We start from the raw sequence: 7,052 nt of genomic DNA, 5'->3' as shown, positions 1-7,052 counted from the left end.
TTAGCTTTACAGAAAAGTTCAAAGCCTTCCAGTAGGCAGTGCACAGACAATTCTGTGAGTGCTAGCAAGACCACATCATCAGCGAACACAAGGATTGAAATCTGATCATTCCCCAACTTGGGTACATCCTGGGTGGGATCGAAAAGCATCTTCCCTAGGGCGTTGAGGTCAATGTTGAATACAGCTGGTTGTCAACAGTAAATTCTCTTGGAGAACTCAATACATTCACTACTTGCGTACTTCACTTTCTCCATATCATACGCATCTCTAAACCCATCTCTAAAAGGACCCACAAGGCAATTCATGATCGCCAATTTATTAATATCAAACCATATAAACCAATTTGCATAATTTCAGAACGTTCATCTAATTAAAAACAGTTTAAAACCCGGTCATAAAAACCATTGCACATGATATCACAAATATATTATAACAAGTCAGACAACACAAAAAACATATACATTTGTAGTCAAACTTTTGAAGGAATCAATAGAATACTTTTATTATCTGCGATTTTTTCCACATATAACACTTTGTTCCTCAAATTTAACACAAGGAGGCGTTGATGCGTTTCGGTGGGTTAACAGAATAAAACCACCTTCTTGGGGACAATAAGAAATATTTTTTTCCATCCTAACGAATATGGAGAATTAGCCTGCATAAAAACACAAAACATATATCAGATAATATCTCGTATCGTTATCTTATATCGTTAAGTCACAGCCAATATTTATAAAGAGAGAATTTACTAATCTTTTTCCGAAATGATAATCTAATTGACGATTTCGCATATTTCAACATTATAATTCAATCATTACATGCACATAAAAATAATTCACAATAAAAACGTTATCTAAAAGAAGACAATTATCCTGAAGGCCGAATCAAGACTAGGGTATGGAATCCGACAGCAAACGTCACTTTTATGCACTCTCATTCATTCAATTTCAATAATCAACTTACCTAATAGCCTTTGAGGTGTGGCACGTTCTGGTCTAACAAAGCTGTTCTTTAGAAACTAAGGAATACGTTTTCAGTCCTAGTGTTGAACTACAGATAAAAATAATATAATGTTACCCCAGGGGCAAACCCCTCAGGTCTATACTTTAAATCTCTGATACAGTGCAACTTTAAAATATATTTTCTCTTTGGGACACACCTTTATATACTACTATGATTGTAGATATAGTTACTGATAGGTGACACACTGCTTTTCAGTAAGATGTCCTCAAGAAAATATCCTAAATGAAAAGAGAACGGAAGAGTTAAACAAACGAGTATCAACTCTAACTATTTAAGAGAAAGGTACCCTTACTTCGAACTGGGTACTGAAATTGGGGTCATACCCAACTATAGTGAGGTAATTCAAAGAACTCCCAAATATCATGGCAATGATTGCATGAGTAAAGAACCTCCTTAAGGTCCAAATTGAACAAGACTCCCAAATAAACGATTACATATAATGGCCGCGCACTGACAGCAAAAGATTTGAATAACTGTAGAATCAGCAATATTGTCTATTTGATAAACTGTCCCTGCAGCTTAGGACACGTAGGTGAGAAAGCCTAGCAGCTTAGAGAGCATCTACCCAAGCATAAATCAGCACTTAAAACTAATAAGGAGAATGCCCCCTTGGTGGAACAATTTAGGGAAGCAGGACATACTTTCGGTGGTTTATTCAAAAAACAACAGGAAGTTGAAGGGGGGAATCTTGAACTAAAACGCAAAAATAGACAACAGTGGTATATATTTCAATCTTAGATACAGTGAGACGAGGATTGAATACCAAGGAAGACTGGATGAAATTAAGTGATTTATATCACAACTTTTCTGTACACTGTCCCATATTAATTAACCGTATTATCTTGATGATTTGATTGGGAATTTGAAAATTTAGTACCATGTTGACAGGATTTTTTTTACATTTTTTTTTTTTTAAGAACATTTATTGTTACTTCAAGCAAATACAAGCATGGGCCTACAACCACCCCGGCCGGCCATCAGTCAAGTCGTAAATAAAGCAAATCAATGTGGGAAATTACAACAGCCCGAAAATCGGGGTCTAATAAGTGTCCAGGATATAACTTGTATTCAAGCGTACTGTGTAAGATTCAGGATTCGAGAAGGTTCATTTTACAATAAAGAAAAACTCAAAATCAATGCCATACGATCTCACATGGTCCTACAATAGCAAGCATGAAGCAGGAAATCCGCAAATAGTGTAAATACGTTTGAAGTATTGGGGGAAAGGCATACGAGTCAGGATAAATGTAAAAACAAACACGTTTTGTAGCAAAGCCGCACCCCACCCCTCAAAACGAAACATACTGTAGGAAACATGAAAAACGACGACACCAAAAAGGAAGAAAGACAAAGGGCCATAGAGACAAAGAAGGGACAAGTGAACAAACCCCATCCCCCTACCCCCCACCCTACACCCCTGCAGAAGGCTACGGCCTACCCCCCCCCCCCCACCAGCGTGCCTATCGCCCTAAATAAGAGACCCGAAATATAGAAAAAGAAAAAGAAAAAAAAAGAAGAAAAATGTGGAGAAGGGCCATCGATCTGGCCACCCGGCCCCTCCCCCACCACCGCGCACAGTAAACATCCTAAAAGCGAGATCAGAATAGCCATGGAAAACATTAATCACCGATAGCACAATCAATAACATCCCTGCCGAGTGTCCCCTAAATCACCGTCAGCCAACAAGAAGTTCCACTATGTCCTAGACGGTCTCACCCCAGGCCTTTTCTATCAGTAGTACCAACATACGTCCATTTATCAATCGGCACACAGAGCAGCGTGGAGGGTCCAAGTGATCCGGGCGGACCGGGCTGTGTTATTACTCCATGGGACTTCAGCCACCAAAACCCGGCCGAATATGTATGGCGAAAATCCGTCTGTGTCAGTACCGACCCCGAAAACATCCTCCAGTCCGAACACAGTCGCATCAGCCAGGGAAGGAGAGTCACACCATCCGGCAAGCGCTGAGACGTCGCCGGGGCAGCCCAAACCATAGATCGACGTTGTTTCCCCAGCCGTTGATTAGATATGTGCCCCGACGAGTCACTCACATGTACAACAGATTTGTCCAAAGCGATCACATGAACCGGGTCTTCCAGAGTCTCCACGAACATAGGCGTAGCTGGAGCACTCAGCACTGACGCAGAGGCAGGCACATCGGCGCTTCCTTGAGATCGAACTATGCCCGTGTGGAACGGTGGGACAACAATGGCGGCCATCCTTCTTCCCAGATCCCGGGCGTCACGGAGCAGGGTCGTATGCAGGGTTGTTAACGCCGCCAGTATATCTTTGGACATGGGCTCCGTCTCGTGTCGCCAGACCCCAGGACACTCCCGCACAGCAGCTTCTCCGTCTAGATGTGGTCTGCGTAAGAGGGTGCCAGCCAACATCTTAGTTGATCCGGCCTCGTCCTTCTCCACCTCACCTCGGGACCGGGCCCAGCACCAGAGCACAACAGGGTTTACCACGAGGACCCAGAAAGTCAAGGCAGGCTTCCCAGCGAAGGGCCACCAAAGGGCTAAACAAAATCTCCGCCACTCCCTGGGAGCCGCCCGCCGATTCCGGGAAGAGTCATCAGTTATGCCCGGACACAACACTGGAAAGGGGGCCAAGTATCGTGCACTCCCCTCGACCCTGCTTTATCGCACATCCCACGAGGCACTCCACTAGACGGACTGGGTCGTCACTGTCGCCATCGGCCCATCAGATCTCCGGTGCCCTCCGGCCGACTCCTCACCTCCACCAGAGGCCGCTGTTGTCGCAGTCGCGGCCGGATACTCTCCTCACTCGACACCCCGGTCCCAGCTCTATGAAGGCCGCAGAACAGTCGGGGACATTTCCACGGGTCTGCCGCACGTAAAAGCCTCAGGAGCAAACGGTGAGTGAAAGTTGTCCTTCGCCTACTTAAATATGCCATTACGGCTCAGGATAGTTGTCAGGATGTATGCACGGGGTGAGAAGGCTCACGGAGCCGAGCGTCTATGCAGCCATCTCGGTCGCCAGCTTGGCTCCTCTGTTGACAGATTTTTAACAAACTAAATCATGTCTATACTCCCTGGATATAGGAGATACCTAAGGGAGATTTATGGGATTTTTTAGCAGTCGCATTATGATTTTTATCATGATATCTATCTTTGGTAGGACAATGTAGCTATGTTTCCCTATCGTTGCAAACCTTGGTAATATTACCATGATGATTTAAAATAAACTCACTGAGGGTGGTATTGATTTAAAAAAAAAATGTATATACCATAAAAGATTTTCGTTTACTGTTTTGTAATGTGTTGGCTCAGTGTTAGACATATTGGTAGGAGATTAGTACTTTCATGCCCACAGCATTGGAAGTTCCTTACCATTTCAACATGGCGAACCTCTGTCATTCCCCCGCTTTTGCCGGAAAGGGTCCTTCCATTTGCGTCCCGTAAGCTATGTGCACGGGTTAGATAGTTCAATTGCATTGCCGCTTGGGACCACTTCTTTTTTGGAGTGAGCTCCAGTGATGGAACCGACCACGTTATCCTACTCATTGGCCTCTAAAATATCTTCCCAATCGAGGGGCTCAAAAGTTACATTAAAGTCACCACCCATAATTAAGGGGTAGGCGGCCTGCTTTGCATCCAATGCCTTTTCTAGGGCTCGCAGGGTTGGTGACCTACCTGCTCTTGAACTCCTAGCATAGATATTAAAAATGTCTATGCACTTGCCCGGTGGGCCTTTGAGCCTGACTCAAAGAATATCTCGATTGTAGGTGGAAAGCTCCTCTGTGACACAAATTTAATCAGAATGGGGAGGCCCCAAAGAGGGGCGGCCTTGTTTAGAGGGAATTGCCAGTTTGTGAAATGTTTCGAACCCTGGGATAAAAGTAGGAGTCAAGCTCCAGGTTTCCTGCTTCAGTGGTGCAGTGGGTTGGGGATGGAGGGTGGGAGAGCAAGTTCAGCCATGTAAGTGGTCAAATAAATGTGTGTAGTTTTGTCACCAGCCAGGACGTCATCTCCCATTTGCAGAACAGATTCGGCATGTAAAGGAGGATTAGTGCTAGATATCCCTGGCTCAAGTTCAGAGGGACGGCCCTCTGGAGCCATATGCATCAGTATGTGAATAGAGTCAAGATCAATGTTGGAAGGGAATCCACATTACTGTGGGGACTCTGGGCATAGTGAGTCATTCTGTGATAGAGGTGAGAGTGAGGAGTCCCTTAGCAGTTGCCGCGAGAGAAGGGATGTTTAATTTCAATTGAATGTTGGTGGTACACGAAGGACAGGTTCTGGCTGCCAGAGCAACTAAGTTGTACACTAAATTTTCGCTTACGAGGGTAAGTTCTATTGCGTCAACTGCACTATTATTCAGGACACATCTTCTCGCCCTCAAGATATCTTCCCTTATCACCGATCTGCAACCCCTTACATGCCAAATGCAATGAGTGGCTTTGTTCTTTAAGGCTTCTTCATACTCATGTTTGTTGTTACAATCAGTCTTGGGTACACTGATCATGTAAATGCAGGGCTTGAAAAATTCACTTGACCGCTCGTATTTGCGAGTCAGATTAATTCAGGACGAGCTATTTTTAGGTTCTACTCGCCCTTTCTGGCGAGTAGGAAGACAAACTGACACTTGACCTCTGCCTCTGAAAGCAGAGGAAATGTGACAAGATAGCAAGATTTAAAGGCATCTTTATTGCTCACAAAGGGAATGAAAAATGAAACTGCTTTTAAATCTTGTTAACTTGTCACATTTGCTCAGCTTTCAGAGTCAGAGGTCAAGTGCATTTCAGTTAGGTCGAGGAGATTTTGTAGGTTACTGGACCTGCAGGTCTAGTGCATTTGTAATGATTTTTTGAGCCTTGTAAATGGTAGACTGGGGAGCATTGTGGGGGTTTGGGAAAGGCCTATGAAGAGGAGACACCTCGCGGTGGCCTGTGGTCGGATAGAATGGTTCTTTCGTCGAGCCCATCATGGGCCCAATCTTTCCCTTATAGTTTCCCCTGGGGCCTTCTTGGTATTTGTCATTCAGGGATGGCATGTTGTGGAGGTCCCCTTTGCTGTGGCCTGGGTTTCCAGTCAAGGGTGCAGAAATGATGATTGGGGTATAACGTGTTGTTTGTTTGCTCTGGGTAATGAGATGATTACATTTCAAGATTGTGAGTGTACTCGAAGGGCGCATGGAAAGTAATGTCTCTGGGCTACTGCGATAATTTGGAAATGAGGGAGGTTAAAGCCCCTATTGTTTCTTTTAGGGCTAGAATTTCCCTCTGAAGTTCTAGGTTAGTTGGTATTGTTTCAGTACTCGCCACCCTGCAACCACCGAGGTGAAGAGTCGTATCCATCCCACTAGGTGCTGTGCCCATAGGTTGCGAGCTCTCCTTGTGAGTTGGTGTCTCGACGTAACTGGTTGTTCCTCGAGGGATGAGATTCTATTTCTCAAGCTAGGTTTACTAAAAACCACCTTGGGCTTTGCTATGATTGCCCGGGGAGTCGATAGGGAACGCCTCGATATCTTCAGTGCGATACCAAAGGGGATGATGGACGGAGCGTTGGAGCAAATCAAACACTCACCCCCAGTCAACTGATGTGGGTTTAATCCATCATCATTCTTTAGCTCACTCCACCACCCCAGTTCAGACATGGCCATATGCAAATCAGTCTGACCCTGTGCCTCATATCTTCAGTGACTTTCGCCAGCTGTTTCTTGTTAGCTACCTTTTTGAATAGGCTTGGTATACTGCCAGGGCCTGGAGTAACAGATGCAGCTGTAGAGGAGGTGGAGGTTTGGTGGTCCCTCGGGGAGGGAGCAGATGTAAGAGTAGATGGTATGGATGTCGTAGCAAGTTCTCACAATCAGATAATATGGTTTCTATTCGGTCCATCACATTTTCCCCAAGTTCCCCCTCTCAAGCCCAGGGCTAGGATTCCGAGTCTTTTACTTCAAAGCACCTCCCAGCCCTCCCTCAATTACTTTCCTTTCCCCAATAGTTAAGCAGGAGCGCAACACGATGAGAGAAAAAGACCAAGAATAAAACTAGCTGGTCATTA

The 7,052-nt window shown here is 44.9% G+C and overlaps 1 long non-coding RNA gene across 4 annotated transcripts in view; it reads right to left on the bottom strand.

Annotated features, from left to right (window-relative positions):
* Positions 1-321: 321 nt before the first annotated feature.
* The window catches only part of LOC144828059 (uncharacterized), a 51,903-nt gene continuing 45,172 nt past the window's right edge, over positions 322-7,052 (bottom strand). For 3 of the 4 annotated variants that reach the window (XR_013610403.1, XR_013610397.1, XR_013610402.1), the window contains 2 exons: positions 964-1,241; positions 322-655 (listed from right to left, as the gene is read on the bottom strand). This is a non-coding gene — a long non-coding RNA (uncharacterized LOC144828059). The remainder of the gene's footprint in view (positions 656-963; positions 1,242-7,052) is intronic. The other variant, XR_013610400.1, reaches the window with a different exon arrangement.

This window comes from Lissotriton helveticus, chromosome 1_1, assembly GCF_964261635.1.
Source record: "Lissotriton helveticus chromosome 1_1, aLisHel1.1, whole genome shotgun sequence".
Lineage (NCBI taxonomy): Eukaryota > Metazoa > Chordata > Amphibia > Caudata > Salamandridae > Lissotriton > Lissotriton helveticus.
The sequence above is the reverse complement of the archived record's forward strand: the minus strand, read 5'-3'. Positions and strand labels throughout refer to the sequence as shown.